At 44.9% G+C, this 16,673-nt stretch overlaps 1 protein-coding gene and 1 long non-coding RNA gene across 4 annotated transcripts in view; one reads left to right on the top strand and one right to left on the bottom strand.

The window, feature by feature from the left end:
* Positions 1-498, bottom strand: part of SLCO5A1 (solute carrier organic anion transporter family member 5A1) — a 132,942-nt gene extending 132,444 nt beyond the window's left edge. The window contains exon 1 of one of the 3 annotated variants that reach the window (XM_057532364.1): positions 370-498. The gene's annotated coding sequence lies outside the window, so the exon portion shown is untranslated. The remainder of the gene's footprint in view (positions 1-369) is intronic. The other 2 variants (XM_057532365.1, XM_057532363.1) reach the window with 2 other exon arrangements.
* A 57-nt stretch (positions 499-555) lies between these two features.
* Positions 556-16,401, top strand: LOC103010697 (uncharacterized). Its single transcript, XR_451258.3, has 3 exons — positions 556-900; positions 12,756-12,923; positions 16,329-16,401. It is a non-coding gene; the product is annotated as an uncharacterized LOC103010697 (long non-coding RNA).
* Positions 16,402-16,673: the final 272 nt, after the last annotated feature.

The raw sequence follows: 16,673 nt of genomic DNA, 5'->3' as shown, positions 1-16,673 counted from the left end.
CCCAGATTCCCGGCCCGCCAGCCACTCACAGCCGGGGCTTCCCCGCCGCCTCCTTGCCCAGGCGCCTTCCCGGGGAACCCCACCGGCTGCCGCGCACCGAGCCGGGGAATCCCTGCAAACTCGCTCCCCGCGCCGCGGGCGTCCGAGCCCCTGCGGAGCGGGCACCCGCAGCGCAGCGGGCACCCGCAGCGCAGCGCAGCCTCGGAAGGGCACACGGACCCCGGCCGGCGGCTCTCTGGGCCGGCGTGGCGCCCCGGGGAACACCTCCTGCGCGCGCGCGCGCACACAGACACACACCACCCGCAGGAGGACAGGACCGCCGGGGACAGCTCGCCGCGCTGCCGGGGCGCACGAGCCGCCGCTACTCACTCGTGAGTCAGCCGGTCCGTCTGTCTGGCTGAGAGTGGAACGGCGGGAGGTGGGGACCGTGGAGGTGCGAGAGTAGTTGGGAGTCCCCTCGGCAGGAAGCCTCGGTCCAGCCGCCGAGAATCAGTGAATGAAGTCTGTGACTCAGGCTGAACTCTTCCCCCCACCCCTCGCCTGTCTCCGTAGCCTCTCCGGACACACGCGCACAGACGCGCCCTGAGAGGAGCAGCAGAGGGCGCAGGCGCACGGGCAACCGCCCAGCCCAGCCCAGCCCAGCCGGAAGGCAGCGAGCCGCCCGGCTGCCCATCACCTGAGAGGCGGGGGAACGCGAGGAGCCAGGGGGAGCAGGTCTCCAGAAAAGTCAGCTGCTGAGGTAGAGAGCCCACTCGGAATAAGGACATTGTTTCTGTTCGTTTATTCTGTGCCGTGGACACCCACCATGTCTCAGAAACCATAGTAGGTTCTGGGGACCAAAGATGAACAGGACAGATCCCTGGACTGAGGAAACCTCTGTCTTGTGGAAGACATACCCCTGTAAGTAGCCTAAAACAACGTGGTAAATTCTATACAGGGTGACACTGGAGAACCTAATATGCATTATTAACAGATTAGATCTTCATTTCCAGGCAGAAGGAGAGGCATGTGCAAAGGCACCAGGGCATGGTGCTGAGAGGAAATAGGTAGGTGAGTCGCAGGGTGATTGCAGGGATGGGGCAGAGGGCTCACGGCAAGAGGGGCAGAGTAGGAAAGATCAGCAAGGGCTTCATAGGTCGTGTGCTGTGAGCTCTGAAGGGCCAGTGACATCCTGACTTGGTCACCAGAAAGCTGGTTCTGGCAGTGGTGGGTGAATCTCAGCCACTCAGAGGGCATGAGACAAGTTAGGAAGCAATCTCAGTGGTGGGAGCATGGAGAGGAAGGAACTGCTTGAAAACACTGACAAGGTAGAAGTGGCCAGACTTGAAAGCTGATGTCATCTGGAGACTGAGAAAATGGGCCACTATAAGATGTCTCTCAAGCTTCACACTTGGGTGACTGGGTGGATGAGGTCCCAGAAAAACACAGGAGGATAAACATGATCTTAGGGGAAAGATGCTTCTCCTTTAGATGCATTGACTTTGAAATGCCTTTGGGACACCTGAGTGTACATGTCCCATAAGCCAGTGGACATATAACACACAGGCATCCCAGATTAGGGATGCGAATTAGGAGACATTAGCCTGAGACAGCATGAGGTGAAGAAGGAAGATGGTGCAGGAGATGTGAGGAGAGGTAGGCTAAGGGCAGGGCCCTGGGGACACCATGATCTGAGAGCTGGAGAGGGGAAAATCTAAGAAGGGAGATTAGAAGCAAGGGTCAGAGAGATCTGTGAAGAGTCAGAAAAGAGGGACTGTCTTAGAAGCCAGGGGAGCAGAAAACTTTAAGAAGGGCGTGCTCAGATGCAGGGAAGGCTGAAGAGAAGCCAAATAGGATGATAACCGAAAAGAGCCCATTAGCTGTAGCATGTGGGAGGACGCTGAACAACTTTGACAGAGGAAGATGGTGATCTAGCTAGGGGAGCGGCTGTTCTACAATTACCGGTGACTGCCCTGACCACTGCTGCCGTGCCAAAGTCACTTCGGTGGGCCCTGGCCTTCAGTGAGGGCACTGCGTCAACTTTACAGCGTGATGAGGGAAGTGGAGAGAGATTAAGTAACTTGGTAAAGGCACATAGCTAGTCTCTGGATGATAAAAAGTCCATGCTCCGTAATACTTCATTCCCTAGGGAAGGCTAAAATAAGCTTTTAATCTGCTTTAAAAATCATTTTACTCCAAGATAGATTTTTTTTTAAATTTTTGGATAGAGAAATAAGCTTCCACTAACTGTTTCTTATAGTGTTTTACGTGGCAATTTTAAAGGCCCAAAGATAATAGATTATTTATTCTCTTAGGAGAGCCCATTTAATACTGGAAAGCATCACGGGATAGTGAAAAGAGTACAGAATCAACTTGAATTTTCATCCCAGCTCAATTATTATGGCCACGAACAATTTATTCAATGGTTAGTTATCTTGATTTCCTCATCTGTAAAATGAGGACCCAACTACCTACTTGAAAGTACCAAGAGGGTAGAATGAAATGACATAGGTGAGACATTCAGCCTGTGCCTTAATACGTAGTACAGCCAATAAATGTTTGTGCCCTTCTCAGAGAGCCCTGGACGTGAGATGTACATACTTTGAAAATGTGCTCTGTCACATCAGTCCTTCTTTTGCTAAAAAAAAAAAAAAAAGGTCCATGCTCTTACCTCTGACTCTATACTCTCTCCCTTTTAATCGTATAGCAGCTTGACTTTTCGATGCATCTTGTATCTGTTAATTATCTCACTTTAGCCCAACATCCACCATACGTACAGCTGATCCTTAGAGGACAAAATAAGTCAGCTGACACCAAAGAACAGTTGGTGTGTGCTCCAAGTCCACGTCGAGATAGCACTGATCTGGCAACTGCCAAACTGACCGATCAGACAGGGCAAAGACATTCATTCCTCATCCCCTGCCCCTGTCCCCTCTTCTTGAGATGCCATCAAGCCCGCTGTCACTTGTCCACAAACAGGAAATATGTCTCCAGCTGCCACCCTGGCCCAGATCTTAGCTACTATGTGGCACTTCCTGTAGCTGATTGCTCCTCTGAGCTTATTCCGGATCCCACCAGAATCAATCTTCCTCCTATTACACCCTTCCAAGCTCTGTGGCCCATTCTCTCATTTCAGGCTCAGCCTCAGACATCAGTGTTCTACAGCAAATTCAATCTGTCGCACCAGGTGCCAGCAGAGGGCTTCCTTGCTGAAAGTCCAATAATCATGTCCCTGCCACACGCGGTTTATTCATGGTCAATTACCACAGTTACACCAGAACACAGTTCTAAGAACCTATAGGTTTTTTTTATTACCACTAACGGAAAGATCACGATTTACAGACAGGATACAAAAGGTCCAATTAGCTACTCATAGAGGAAACAAGAAGTAAACATTTAGCAACAGACATTCTTGAGCTTTCCCTTTCATAGGTACATGTGCCTTTGGAAAAGGCCAGGTGTACCTCCATCAGCCCTAATCTTCAGATTCAGAGAAAAAAAAAAAAAAAATGGACTTACTTCATGGGATTCTGCTACCCCCATGGCTTATTTCACACGATATGAAAGAGTACAGTTGCCGAGACCAGAATACCTGCCTTGTTAGGTATATTGGGAGAGGAAGCACGTGACTATAAACTCTCTTCAAATTTCCAGGCATGCTGATGCTTCTTCTAAGTCACTAATCAGTCTAATTTACACATAAATTGCTTCTTTCCCAATCTTCATATAATAAGATGGTAGCTTTTGGAATTACCTAGGCCATTCTATGGGCTTAAAATCTAGCTGCTCTGGAGAATGGGGCAGGGAAAGCAGAAGGGACCCCTTCCTCCACTCCCATCCCTTTTTCCTTAAGAAGTTTCAATTCAGAGGTCTCCCAGACAAAAGAAGAAGAACTGGGTTTTGGTCTAGAATATTTTCTGGGCTTAAAATATAGTACATAGTTGCCAGTACTCTAATTGAATTAGGTATTTGTTCTTGAAGAGAGGATAAGTTGTATTTTAAAGGTAACATTTCATACGTACATGTAAATTCAATTCAATGTATTTCAATATATATAATTGAAGTACAGCTTTATTCACAGACCCTGAAGAAGTATACAGATTTCTAACCTCTGTGACATAATTAAATTGCATCTCTATTCTTTTCATTTTATTTTATTTTTTTATTTTTTGGCGACGCTATGGGGCTTGCAAGATCTTAGTTCCCCCACCAGGGCTCGAACCTGTGTCCCCTGCATTGGCAGGCAGATTCTTAACCACTGCACCACCAGGGAAGCCCCTGTATTAGTTTTAGATGTACAATATACTGATTTGATATAGTATGTATATACTGCAAAATGATCACCACAGTAAATCTATATTTGGTTACAATTTTTTTTTCTTGTAGTGAGGATGTTTAAGATCTACTCTCTTAGCAACTTTCAAATATCCAACATGATATTACTGATTATAAGGTTATAAGGTACCCACTTAACAGAACTTGGCATTTATTCCCTTACTGAGAAGCAAATTTCAAGCTGGGTAAAGCAGAAGAGGGACAGATCTGGCCCTGGGGGTACAGTGAATTGAGTATGGTGACCACCATGTCAGTTTTAGCACTGCAAGTCCCCAGCCCAAGGAACCACAGTCTAATGAACACTTGGACACTTGGTCACCCTCTAAAGGAGCCAAGAAATCAGGCAGTGCCTCTGGGAAGCAGTCAGGACAAGATGACAAGACTCTATCAACCAGGACCTCCTAGAAACTGCTACCTCCCTTAATAAAAATATGCCAGAGGGACTTTCCTGGCGGTCCAGTGGTTAAGACTCCGTACTTCCACTGCAGGGGGCATGGTTCAGTCCCTGGTCGGGGAAGTTCCGCATGCCGCGTCTTGCGGCCAAGAAAATAAAAACCAAAACAAAACAAAATGCCAGATACTCCAAGGCTAGTAATGAGGAGAGAATTCCCTGTGAAGAAGAGACATTTGTCCCAAAGATTCGCATTCCCTTGAAAGATTTTCATAATTACCTCTGCTGCCACCTGGGCCTGGGGAAGGCACGAGAGAGGAGAGGCCATCTGCCATGGCCCTCAGCATCTCCGCCCATTCTTTGTGGGTATGTCGAAAACGCAAGGCCCTCGCCACTCCTCACCCAGGCCATTTCTCAGGGTTGTGTTTGCAGCTGGCAACCTTGAGGGGTGAGGTAACCTTTCCCCCTGGCCAGAGAACAGGCTTGCTTCTGCTTACTTCAGGGAAGCCCCCCAGGCTCAACGCTCCTCCCCTGTAATGCGTGTGCAGGCACCCACAATGGACTCTGCATCTCCCCTAGGACTTGGGGGCACGGGGGCTGGAACACACATCAGCCTGGCACTCGGCCTGCTGCTTTTGCCTGAGGAACAACGTACGTTGTCTCTGATTCTGCAGCCTTGCCTCGCCAGGATCCATGAAACAGTAGCAGGCTAACTTGTTAGCTTAGAGGAAGGGTGAAATCCTAGACCTCACATAGTTCTTGAGGCAGCACCCGATTTTAACATTCTGACCCAAACCCTAGCTTCCCTCTCACTCTACAGGGCAGCAGATGGGCCAAGGCCTGAATTCTTTTTTTTTTTTTTTTAATTTTACTTATTTATTTATGGCTGTGTTGGGTCTTCATTTCTGTGCGAGGGCTTTCTCTAGTTGTGGCAAGCGGGGGCCACTCTTCATCGCGGTGCGCGGGCCTCTCACTATCGCGGCCTCTCTTGTTGCAGAGCACAGGCTCCAGACGCTCAGGCTCAGTAGTTGTGGCTCACGGGCCCAGTTGCTCCGCGGCATGTGGGATCTTCCCAGACCAGGGCTCGAACCCGTGTCCCCTGCATTGGCAGGCAGACTCTCAACCACTGCGCCACCAGGGAAGCCCAAGGCCTGGATTCTTAAACAGATCTTTCCTTAAGCCTAAAGGCCAATAAAAGAAAACAAATACATGGGATAACATGAAACGAATTGTGTTAGATATGGTTGATGGGCACTCGCCATGCAGCCCCGACATTTCTGTTTTTTCTTGAATGTCAGAGTCTGGAAAACAAAACAAACCAAAAACAAACAAAAAAACCCCTACATTTCCCAGACTCCTTGGCAGATCAGTTTCTGGATAAGAATTGATACACGCTTGTGAGTTTTGGAAGGTGGAAAAAAGCACAGGTCACACCCACTATGACTCTTATGCCAGCAAGCAGGTCATGGAGACGTGGTATATTTCTGCTTCAGCCTTCATTGGTCCGAACTCCAGCTTCTGGAGGTTGAGAGGCAGTTACAGCATTGGATCTCTGGATCCAGCCACACAGGGAGTCCTGAAATCAGTAGACCAGTGAAGACCTTTGATTCCCACCCTCCAGATTGTGGCAGATGGACCAGCTTCCCTGACAGGACAGATCTGCAGTTCTAAGAGTCATTCCTGGTCACCCAACCTAAAGACAGCCCTTCCAGAGAGTTTGTAAGCTCATAACTTCCTATAGAGAATCCCTTTCTGCCTAATAGACCAGAGTGATTTCTCTGGGCAAAAAGCAATACCTGAGATAGTCAACTTGTAAATTAGGGCTACTCCTCCACAGTTTGGGGTCCCTCTGTAGCAGAAGTCCCTTTTGGGATCTACCTCAGGGATGACCTTGAACTCTCTGGAGACATCTCAAAGTCTGAATCCAGAGAGTAAAGCCAAGAGAAAGCTGGAATTTCTCTCACCTTCCTACCTTCTGGATTTCTGTTTCCTAGCCAAGAACATGCTTCTTCCCTAGATGAGTGGAAAGATTCACATTTTCAGAGGTGACCTGAAGGAGGTGATCTTATTCCAGGGCGTAGAAGAATAACTAACACAAGATAATATAAAACAACACAATCACTGCAGTGACACACTGTTGAGGCTACTTACAAAGCAGGTGGGAAGGCAGCAGGCTTCGTTACATTTATCTCAAAGACCTGATGCTCAGACAGTTATAAATAATCCGTGATATAGTCCTGCTGCTGGAAAGGCAGACTGACTGAGGGACAGCAGAATCATTCTCACTTCCCCGCCCCTCTTTCCAAGGTCTGTGCCCTCTGTGGGATGGATAGAGCAGAGGGGGTCAGAACAAGGGCTCCACGACAAACTAACACTATTTCCTCTTTGTGGTGAGTGCATAGAGTCACTCATACATATTTCACCGCAAGAAGCTGCCCCAATTCTAAGATACACCATTATTTTACATATCACCAGGAAGGGAAAAATGCTGCCTGTTAGACTATGACACACCTTAGTGTGTAATTTAATCTTAATGATTAACGAGAGACAAGAGAACTCTATTGCCAAACTACCTAAATTTTAACTCTGGCTCTGCTGTTTATGGCGGTATAGGCTCGGACAACTTATTAAACCTCTCTGCCTCCGTTTCCAAGTCGGAATTAATCCCAGTATCTATCTCAGGGTCGTTGTAAACAGAAAATGAGAGGATTTTGCAAAATGCTTACAGCAGGGCCTGGACCAAGGTTGGGGCTAGTAAATGTTAGCCGTTGTTATAGTTATGCATTGCTGCCTTTTGTATTCATCTTATTCATATTTTCTCCTCCCTGATTGTTGGAGGGCAGGGGATCTGGAATCTTCTATTTCACGCAGACCACACACTTATCTCGGATTAGCTCCTATCTGGGAAATTATGTTTAGACCAATAAGACATCATACATCCTTTAGGATGCTTCTGTTTGTCTTGTTTTGTTTTCCATTTTTCAACCACACGAACTGCTTCCTCATCAGGATCCCACCACCATGCAAAGATTTACAAAAGTTAAACAATAATTATCCTCTCATTTATCATATTAGGACTGACTGCGTATCTTACAGACATTCTTTCATCTTCCCTCTTGGCTATATATTACCAATCCCTTGTACAGAGGAGGGAGCTGAGGATCTGAGTTGATCATCAACTTGTCCTAAATCATTCAGCTTAGAAAGTATGAAAAGAGATCCAAACCCAGATCAGCCACATTCCAAAATCTACACTCCTAGCCACCTTGCTGTATTTTCTCCCATTTGGGCTGGGATCCCAATGACTGAGATCCAGGTTTCTACAGGGCTGCCTACCATTTCAGTCACTAATGGTGGTTTCTTTCCCAGCTGGTGACTCCTCCCCAGCCTTCCCTGCATTCCTTTCCTTTACTGGGGAACCTGAGCATCACAGAACAAGCTGCCCATGAAGCCCACCCCTCAGAAAACTGCTGCCCACCTGCCCCACATTCCTTCATAAGGCTGAGAATAACTGGTCAGCCTCGCCTCATTCCCTCAGAGCCAGTCCTGTAGAGAGAGACGAAATCAACCCTGACGTCCTGAGATCCCAAATCACAAACACCACAGAGTGGAATTCTTTTCATAAAAAAACCCAGAAGTGGACTTCCCTGGTGGCGCAGTGGTTAAGAATCGCCTGCCAATGCAGGGGACACGGGTTCGAGCCCTGGTCCGGGAGGATCCCACATGCCACGGAGCAACTAAGCCCGTGCGCCACAACTACTGAGCCTGCGCTCTAGAGCCCGCGAGCCACAACTACTGAAGCCCGCGCGCCTAGAGCCCGTGCTCCGCAACAAGAGAAGCCACCGCAACGAGAAGCCCGAGCACCGAAACAAAGAGGAACCCCCGCTCGCCGCAACTAGAGAAAGCCCGCGCGCAGCCAGGAAGACCCAACACAGCTAAAAATAAATAGTAAATAAATGATTTTTTTAAAATTTATATATAAAAAAAAAAAAACCCCAGAAATGTAGGGTACTGTGTAGAATGATCAGGAGCTCAGAGCTGCCTGTCTTTTCAAACATTCTTTCCTTAACATAAAGACACTGGAAGAGAGCTCTTTACACAGTTTGCTCAAATACCCTTCTCTCCTCTCTCTCCTCTTTGGCTGGTGACGTTTTTGAGAATTATGTGACTGCAGAAAAACTCCTGAAATCCAGGTTGAAGTGCTATATTATTTTTAACTTTTATTGCTATTGGTTTGGGCACGTGTGTGCAGGTTCCTGTATCTCTGGCCTGACTTTTGTGCTCCGTTCTCTTTGGATGTCAGTGATACCCAGACAATTGTTCTACTTCCTTTGTTGTAACTATTGAATACCAAGTGACCCAATACAAGTAGAATGTACCACTTGGACCATCAGGGAAGTGATTTTAAAGGATTTAGTGTTCCATTTGGGTGCTGCATAACCTGTCATCGAGGAATGGGATTTAAATGACAAATGAATTGTTTTATGTCATTCCCTCTGTGAAAATTGGAGCTGTTAGTCTCAATTTAGTTTGCCCCAACTGAGGAATGACCAGGCAAATAGGCATGTAAACAATGGAAATATAACGTCGAAACATCACGATCTTTTTTCCTTCCTTTAGCTGGTTTTGTTTGCGAAATTTCACACCAGAGGAAAAGCGTGATTTTTCAAACAGAAAAGAACTGTTGTGACAGTTTGCACATTTCAGTTTCTCCTCTGGAGTTTAAAATGTCCCTTTCTCTTACTCCACACAAGGAGATCACTGGTTTTTCTGCCCTCTGGTACTTCTTCCATTAGAGTTTTTCAAGGAAAATAAGATTGTTTCTCCTCCACTCTCAGGAATGTCGACATGCTTTTAGAATCAAAACTGTTGTACAAGTCACAGTGTACCCTGTGGCTCTTAAACTGTTATTTAAATGCTGTCATGCATAGAGAACAGACTAGTGGTTGCCAAGGGGGAGGGTGTTGGGGGAGAGCTGGAGTGGGAGGCTGGGATTAGCAGATGTAAGCTTTTATATATAGAATGGATAAACAGCAAGGTCCTAATGTATAGCACAGAGAACTATATTCAATATCCTATGATAAACCATAACGGAAAAGAATATTTTTAAAAAAGAAGGAATGCATGTATATGTGTAACTGCATCACTTTGCTGTACAGCAGTAAGTAACACAATATTGTGAATCAACTATACTTCAATTTTAAATAAATAAATAATTAATTAATTTTTAAAAATAAATGCTGTCATGGGCTAAATTGTGTCATCTCCAAAATTCATATGTTGAAGCCATAACCCCCATACCTCATCCTGTGACTGTATTTGGTAACAGGATCTCTAAAGAGGTAATGAAGTTAAAATGAGGTCATTAGGGTGAGCTCTTATCCAGTATTACTGGTGCCCTTATAAGAACAGGAAATTTGGATACAGATAGGTACAGCAGGAAGACCATGTGAAGACACAGGGGGAAACTGGATGGCTCATCTACCAGCCAAGAAGAGAGGCCTCAGGAGAAACCCACCCTCCTGACACCTTGATCTCCGACTTCCAGCCTCCAGAATCGTGAGAAAATAAATTTCTGTTGTTTAAGCCAATCCGTGCTATTTTGTTTTGGCAACCCTAGCAAACCAATACAAACACTGATGAAAAGAAAATCAAATATTTTTTAAAAATAATAAGTAACTTATTTTAAAGTTTATTCTTAAAAGAATTTTTCAGGATTTTAAACATTTCTCACAGTAAGAAAAAAGTAGTAAAAGCTTTCATGATTCACTTCTCAGAATAAATTGGAAGAAGATGACAAGAAAAAACCCTATGGTGCGTGTTAGAGAATATGCTCTCACGGAGTGCATTTTAATGCATGAGAAATGTTGCCGTGATTGATAGGAAAAACTGCTGTGATTGGCATATGTTAAAAAATAAAAGCAATTTATATCAAAGTAATATAATCCATAAGTGAGCAATTTAGAAGAAGAAAAAAGTCAAATAGATACGTCCAATTGGAAAAACATGAAATATACTATACCTGTGTCTAAAATAGAAATGCTAATCACAAATCTGAGAACATCCCTAAGATCTGAAAGTATATGAGAAAACATAGAGACCTGGGAAAAAGTGACAACCCTTTAATAAACAGGTGGTAACATTACCCATGTGTCTGGCTTCTCCTCACTTCAGGCTTCTCAAACTGGGGCTGTGTGTCCCCAGAAGCACTGGGCCACCTGCCGGTAGTAAAGCCATGTGATAAACATGGAGCATCTTCCTAGAAAGTCATCTTTATTAAGTTTTGAAAATATGACAAACATAGAGATGTCTTATGGGGTAGAAAGAAAAATTCAAAGTTTTTTTTGAATAAAACAGGACCTTTTAAGAAACGTGGTACTTGCTTAAGGTTACTTAGGGCTACTAGCCTCCCAGACTCCCTGGGGTATGGGACCACTCCCTTCAGCCAGGCTACTTTTGTTGAAACGATTAAGAAGTACCTTTATCTGGCCCCAGTTTTATCCTCAAGAGATGTGTATTTTATTTAGAAGGCCCTGGGGAAAACAATATCTCGACCACACAGTTTGAAATTCTCTTAAATTGTCCACACGACTCTTTTTGAAACAAAACATGCCTGAGGGATTATGCTATCAATCATTCACACTTTAGTATGGATTACATCATTCCTACTTTTTTTTTCTCAATGTATGAAACTAACCATCTTCAGAAATTGAAGGTAGAAGGGGAGGTAATCAGGGCTCCCATGGGAAAAGTTGCCAATTCTGCTGGGTAATTTGAAGGGGCTGTTTACCAAGATGCGGCAAGGTGTTGGGACCATGAGGCCTACACAGTGCCCAGGAGACAGTAACAGTGGGATGCTACACTATCCCCATGCCAGGCCTGAAGGGGCAGAGGGAAGGAGTGGTTCTCAAAAGTTAGAACCGTGTGGAGAAAGCCACAAGATGGGAGCTGTTGCCTTCAGGAGAGGGGCAAGGTCAGCCTGCAGTGACCCTGCAGGGAGGAAACTGGGTGAAGAAGCACAATCTCGGGTCCGCACTCCTCTACCAGCCTCCGCTCTCCTGCTGGTTGGAAGCCGCTGGAAACTGAGAAGTGAGGGAACCCACAGAAGCCATCTGTACAAGTCACCCTCTGGGCGCAGAACAGACAAGGAGAGTGGAGGGTGATGGGGAGGGAGCAACAGAAGATGCCGGCCCAGACGACGGAATGGAGAGGACTGACTGGGCCAGGAGGTGCTAGCAGGGGAACAGAAGGACCGAAAGGGGGAAAACATCGAAAATGTTTTGACAAGAAGAGACCTTGGGGCTTCCCTGGTGGCGCAGTGGTTGAGAGTCTGCCTGCCAGTGCAGGGGACACGGGTTCGAGCCCTGGTCTGGGAAGATCCCGCATGCCGCGGAGCAACTGGGCCCGTGAGCCACAGCTACTGAGCCTGCGCGTCTGGAGCCTGTGCTCCGCAACAAGAGAGGCCGCGATAATGAGAGGCCCGCGCACCGCGATGAAGAGTGGCCCCCACTTGCCACAACTAGGGAAAGCCCTCATGCAGAAACGAAGACCCAACACAGCCATAAATTAATTAATTAATTAATTAATTTTTTTAAAAAAAGGGAAAGGTATTGAAGAGCATCTCATCAAATATTTAAAGAAGAGAACTTGGGTTCTGTTTTCAAAAATGTAAAGGGTTAATACAAAAAAGGATTTAGAAACTATGGATGGTACGTTTTTGTTTAAGGTCAGAAGAACATTATAGATGCTGAAGATGAATAAAATGGAAATATGCTGCAGTGAGACAATACAGTTAGCTCCTGGTGTGGCAAATGGTTATGTTTGACCAACATGCTTTTCCCAACCCTCTTCCACCCCCTCTCCCAGGAACATACCCAGCCCAGCGGCCAGAGGGGCAGGCATATGCGGTGCAGAATCACATTCTCCTGCCACTAACTGCTCCAAGCATAGGCATGGGACGAGTAGGGCAACCAGAATCCTTCCATCTTTCCCTGGGCTTGTATAAATTGAAGCTGAGAGAGAAAAACCACCTTTCCTTTTGTATCACCAGGCTGGAATGTTAAACGTCTGGCACTGCCTGAAGCCTTGCTCCGTGGCACATGGAAAATTCCAACCTGCAGTGGTAGAGAATGAGGACATGCACAGTGAGGAGTGATGGAGGGAGAGAAAGATAGTCTTGATGGTAACAGCTGAGTCTCTCCTTTGAGTTATCCCTGAGGTGAGTGTATTCTGCCCTTCCCTTTTTAAAAAAAAATTTTTTTTCTATTTCTTTATTTTATTTATTCGTTTATTTTGGCTGTGTTGGGTCTTCGTTGCTGTGCACAGGCTTTCTCTAGTTGCTGCGAGCGGGGGCTACTCTTCGTTGCGGTGCGCGGGCTTCTCATTGCGGTGGCTTCTCTTGTTGTGGAGCACGGGCTCTAGGCGTGCAGGCTCAGTAGTTGTGGCTTGCGGGCTGTAGAGCACAGGTGGCTATTTCCTTTCCCATGTTAGGGAAGTTTTCGACTATAATCTCTTTGTATATTTTCTTGGGTCCTTTCTCTCTCTCTTCTCCTTCTGGGACCCCTATAATGAGAATGTTGGTGTGTTTAATGCTGTCCCAGAGGTCTCTTAGGCTGTCTTCATTTCTTTTCATTCTTTTTTCTTTATTCTGTTCCGTGGCAGTGAATTCCACCATTCTGTCTTCCTGGTCACTTATCTGTTCTTCTGCCTCAGTTATTCTGCTATTGATCCCTTCTAGTGTATTTTTCATTTCAGTAATTGTATTGTTCATCTCTGTTTGTTTGTTCTTTAATTCTTCTAGGTGTTTCTTCTTTAAATCCTCTAGGTCTTTGTTAAAGATATCTTGCATCTTCTCGATCTTTGCCTCCATTCTTTTTCCAAGGTCCTGGATCATCTTCACTATCATTATTCTGAATTCTTTTTCTGGAAGGTTGCCTTCTCCACTTCATTTAGTTGTTTTTCTGGGGTTTTATCTTGTTCCTTCATCTGGTACATAGTTCTCTGCCGTTTCATTTTGTCTGTCTTTCTATGAATGTGGTTTTTGTTGCACAGGCTGCAGGATTGTCAGTAATAGACATTCTTCATTGGAGTTACCCTCCAGCTTCCTCTAAGGAAGGCTTCCAGAACACCTGGCAGTGAACAAATCTCATCACCATTTGACATCTTGCCAGAATTCTTACAACCATCAACCTTTCAAAAGAAGCCCCTGGTTAACGGATCTTGCAGACAACAAGACTGCAATGACTCAGTACTTAGATGGAAGGCCTCTCGTAAAACAAGCACGCTCCAAAAAAATCACATTACCATTTTCCCCTTTGGTTGAACTGGCCTCTTTTTAAGATTCTAACGACCTAAAATCAAGTTTTAATTTAAACATTCCATTGCATATTCTTAGACAGTATTTAGAGCTCATGTAATTTTGCTCTGCCAGTACAAAATGATGGGCAAGATCCACACCCTTACTTAGAGTTCAGACTTAGTTCTTCTTTCAGGCAATGGAATTCTCTTTACAGATGCACAGGTAAGTGAGTTTACTTTTTACCCTTGGTGTGCACACATTCATTCTCACAGGTACCCATCAGATTTATACTGGGGGAAAATTAGAAGGAATGAGAACTATTCAAATCACACTACCTTAAATGATTTAGGAACCGCTTTGCAAATGTGAATTTATTTGTAGGTGACAGTGCAGGTTCTCCAGCAGGTGGTGTCACCTCACAGCCAGGACCGAGACGGACGAGAACAAGGAACCACAGCTCGTGACTGGCTACTTCACGGGCTCATCCCAGCCATTTCATTTGTCTCTCAGTAACACAAGACTGTTTCATCTTTTTAAACTTTTCCAGTTTCACTCAGCACATCCTGGCAGCGTTACTCTGTACCTACAATGCCCCTACCCATTGTAGATTCTCAGTATATTCAGGGCGCGAGGACCCTAAAGAAAAGACAGGCCTCAGTCAGGTGTGCTGTAAATCTAATGTAGTTAAGCCTCAGGGCCTCTCACCTGCACGACTCCTAACAATACCCTGGGAGGGTCCCTATACATGTGTTCACACATTCCTATGTTTTTATAAAGTTTGCAAAGGTAAGATGTTTTCACTGTAATCCATGAAGACCTTGGTCTCTCTCCAGGGCAACTTCCTCTCCTATCTGCTAGCACTGGAATTGCCATGGGCATTTGTGGGATCCATGTAACGTGAAATAAGGTTGGGGAGTCATTTTGTTTGTATAGCTTTCTGATTCACAGTTAGATTGAGGCTGGCTGTCCCAGAGTAGGGATGGCATCCAGGAATACACATAAGCACACAATAACTGCTCACTAAAAAGCAGGACTTAAAGTTGTAGTGCTCAAGGTCACACTGTGACATTGTGCCTGCCAGCTTACAGAGAGTGGTAAGAAATAAGGTTTGAAGTATACTGTATTAGTCATCAGGGCTCTCCAGAGAAACACAAGTGGGCGGGGTGGGTGGGGAGAGAGAGAGAGAGACGATAGGTAGGTAGGTAGATAGATAAATAGATAGATATAGGTAGATAGGTAAGATATTGATTTATTATAAGGAAGTATGGGGGCTGAGAAGTCTCAAGATCTATAGTCAGCAAACTAGAGAGCCAGGAGAGCAGTTGGGATAAGTTCTCGTCTGAAAGCCAGCAAGCTCGAAACCCAAGAAAAGCTGATTTTTCAGTTCAGTCCAAAGGCAGGAAAAGACCCATGTCCCAGCTCAAAGAGTCCCCTCTTACCCAGTCTTTTTGTTCTGTTCAGATCTTCAATTGATTGGATGAGGCCAACCACATTAGAGAGAACTGTCTGCTTTACTCAGCCTACTAAATAATTCAAATTTAATCTTACTCAGAAACAGCCTCACAGACACACCCAGAATAATGTTTAGCCAAATGTCTGAGCACCCCGTGACACAGTCAAGTTGACACCTAAAATTAAACATCATATGTATCAAACCAGAAACTCCTGTCAAATCTTACAGCTCGCATGTGATGGATTCTTACCGGAGATTTTCCCAAATTTGACAACAATCCTAAAACTTGCATAATATTACCAATAATGAATTGTGAAGCTGAAACAAACTTCTCTAAACTATCCATAATAAAATAAATTGATCAGTCACGAAAGAAAAAACTAAGTTTTCTTTTTATTCTCTCTATAGAAAATATTATAAAATTACTGTCAAATGAAGAAACAATCAAAGAGTATGCAGTCAAGGAACTTAGAAGAGGGAGTTCCCTGGTGGTCTAGTGGTTAGGAATCAGTGCTTTCGCTGCCCTGGCCCAGATTTAACCCCTGGTCAGGACTTAGATCCCTGCAAGCTGCCTGGCATGGCCAAAATTTAAAAAAAAAAACTTCAGAAGAAGAAAGTATCAAAGATGTATGTCTGGCAGTTAATTAATAAAAACTATTATGTTACTAACACACATTGTAAATTAACTAGATTTCAATTTATAGTTGAAACAAACAAAAATATTATGTTATTTTTCTGGATTATTTTTATGTCTGTGGTATTTGTTAGCTCTTTAAAATTTATAATTTGTTGGGATTTCTTTTTCAGTCTAAGTAAATGTCTTCTTTCACATCTAATTTTGTGTTTGTAATTTTGTATTCTTTTTATTAAAGGTGGTCTCTGACGTTGCTTAAGACCCAGGAAACATGCCCCTTGGCTGGTCTACAACATTTCATAGAATAAAAATTTTCAAGCTATTAAGGGCCTTAGAGATCTTTCTGGTCAAGTTACCTCAACTCCAGGTGCACATTTTTTTTTTTTTTTTTTTTTTTTTTTGCCACACCATGTGGCTTGCGGGATCTAGTTCCCCAACCAGGGATTGAACCCAGGCCACAGCATTGAAAGTGCCAAGTCCTAACCACTAGACCACCAGGGAATTTCCCATGCCATCTTAAAATAAGGTGTGACACATAAATCTTAGATGACCTGAGCGGAGAAGAAGCTGGGTGTGGAGGGAG

The sequence above is a fragment of the Balaenoptera acutorostrata genome, chromosome 17 (assembly GCF_949987535.1).
Source record: "Balaenoptera acutorostrata chromosome 17, mBalAcu1.1, whole genome shotgun sequence".
NCBI classification, from domain to species: Eukaryota; Metazoa; Chordata; class Mammalia; order Artiodactyla; family Balaenopteridae; genus Balaenoptera; species Balaenoptera acutorostrata.
Note: the sequence above shows the minus strand (reverse complement) of the source record. Positions and strands in the feature narration are given on the sequence as shown.